Raw genomic sequence first — 2,530 nt, 5'->3', positions numbered from 1 at the left:
TGCTTGTATCATGGAGATGCTGCTGCTGCTGCTAAGTCGCTTCAGTCGTGTCCGACTCTGTGCAACCCCATAGACCGCAGCCCACCAGGCCCCTCTGTCCATGGGATTCTCCAGGCAAGACTACTGGAGTGGGTTGCCATTGCCTCCTCCTTCATGGAGCTACTAGCTTCCTCTTAACTAAATGTTCCTCCTAGATAGCTCTTGTTTTTCCATAACACCCTCAGACATGGAGTTCAGTTCCAAGCAATGTTAATCTTCTCAGGAACTGTTATAGAGCTTTTTCTCCTGTTGGCCTATCTGTCTGGACAGAACCCCCATACCACTGCTGCTGAATTGAAGGTTGGGCCCTGCTTCTCTCTAGATGGCTTCCTTCTTTAGGAGTGGGCACTCGATGGTGAGTGGTAGCCCCTGGTCCAGACATGCCACTCCTGGAGTGGAAACTCTAACCTCTGAGTGAGCTATAGTGAGTGTAGTTGGGGCCCCAGGTACTAGCTGTTGTGAGTGTAGTTGGGATTCCAGGTATTCCTCAAGTCTGTCATACCTGGGACAGCATTTGTGCTATGCAGATGGGGACTAGGTGAGAGAAGAGACACCTGGTCCTCTCAGGGAAGCCTCTCTGGAGTAGAATTCCTGTAGTACTTGGCTGGGGATGGGGACTGGGTTGAGGATGAGAAATGAAGGCAGCCTGTTTCTCCTGGGACTGAGCACTAGGGGCAGAGGGAGTCCTGTTTCTTCAAGTGTTCCTGGAACATGGAACTGGGGACAGGGGAAGAGAGTGAGTTGTGGCTCAAATGCCACATCCCCACATATCTTTCTGATATTTAGTAGATTTTCTTGAAGGAATGTTTCTCTATTTGCTGTGTGCCATTAGGACAGTTTCCAGAGACCTTAAATAATTGGTTTAATAATTTTGACCATTTAAATAGTTGTTTAGCTGGTGAGTTTCTTACTCATTTATTCCAGAAGATTAACCTATTTTATATATATATTTCACTTATGTGAAGAGTAAAATTGGTCAGTAATTTTTCCTTGTGTTACTGTCCTTGTTTAGGTTTGGTATCAAGGTTTAGTTTAGCTTATAGGATGGTTTGGGAATGTTTCTTCTTTTTCTGATTTGTGGAAAAGTTTGTATATGCCTGTCTTTTCCTTGAAATTTGCTTGAAATTTGAAACCAAGTGTGTTTAGTCTCTCTTTGTATGGGGATGTGTAATTTTAACAATTGATTACATTTCTTTTTTTAAAAGCTACTGATTAAATTTCTTTTTTTTAACTATTGATTAAATTTCTTAAAGGTTATAATTTTTCAAAAATTTTTATAATTCAAAAATTTTAACAATTTGTAAAAATTATTTTATTGTCAGTGTTGGTGTGCTGTTTTTCTCAGAATGTATTCATTCTATTTTTCAAAAAGTTTGAAAAAAAGCAGTTTGTTGTATCCTCTATTATTATTTCAATCTTGGCAGTACCTGTAATTTTTTTCCTTATATTGTTTACTTTTTTGATCAGTCTTGCAAGAGTCAGTAAGTTTAAGACACAAATTTGTCTTTCTTTATTCTATCACTTTAAAAATATTTCATTAAGTTTTCTTCTCTATCTTCCTACTATTTACCTGTCTTCTTACTTCTAGCTTCTCTTGTTTTTAAATTACTCCTGAACTCACTAAGTTTTAGCCATTTTATTTTCTAGTAAAAAGATTTCTGGTTGTAAATTTAAATTTATCTGCCTTTGACTACTACTTTAGCTTCATCTCACAGTGTCTACACTATGGTATTTTTATATTATCAAACTATTTATAATTTTTATTTTGTTTTTTAATCCTTAAGCTATAAATAAGTATATTTTTAGATTTGATGATTTTTATTGATCTCCAAGGTTCTTGACCTCTATAATTTCTAATGTGCTGGATTAGATTTTTATGTTAGATAATTGTATTTTCAATTATCAAGTTTTCTTTTGGTTTATTTTATTGCTTCTAATTTTCTTTCAATATTTCATATCTGTTCATTCATTATAAGTGTATATTCTTTTTTAAATCAATTAATTTATTTTAATTGGAGATAAGCATGTGTTCTTTTACAGACCCTAATACAACTATATGACTGCTTCAGAATTTTTACCTGTTAAGTCCAACACCTGGGCTTCCATTGTATGCCTTTTATGTTGAGTGTTGTGAAAGATATCTTGCAGATTCTCTGGCTTCTATTCTGTTCCTCTGAAGAGTATACGATGAGTTCAACTCCAGGCTCTTATCTTCCCTGCAGTGGGCAACAACTGAAAACCCTGAATGTTTAAGACTTAGTGTGGCTGCTTTAAGTCTGTCACACATGGGCAAATTTAAGGGATCAGCCAGATTTGTATGGTTCTGTCACTTTCCAGCTGCTGTGGTTGTTTCAAACTCTGTGCTCTCAACTTGTAAGACTGTAAATTTCTATCTGAAGTTCAGCTCCCTCTTTCACTCTGTAGCTTTGTTTTCTCATTGTTTTGTTATTTCTCTAATGTGAGTTCATGTTCCTGGGACTTTGTGGGAAAT

Source organism: Bos indicus x Bos taurus, chromosome 2 (genome assembly GCF_003369695.1).
Source record: "Bos indicus x Bos taurus breed Angus x Brahman F1 hybrid chromosome 2, Bos_hybrid_MaternalHap_v2.0, whole genome shotgun sequence".
In the NCBI taxonomy this organism is placed as follows: Eukaryota; Metazoa; Chordata; class Mammalia; order Artiodactyla; family Bovidae; genus Bos; species Bos indicus x Bos taurus.
This window is presented reverse-complemented; position numbering follows the sequence as displayed.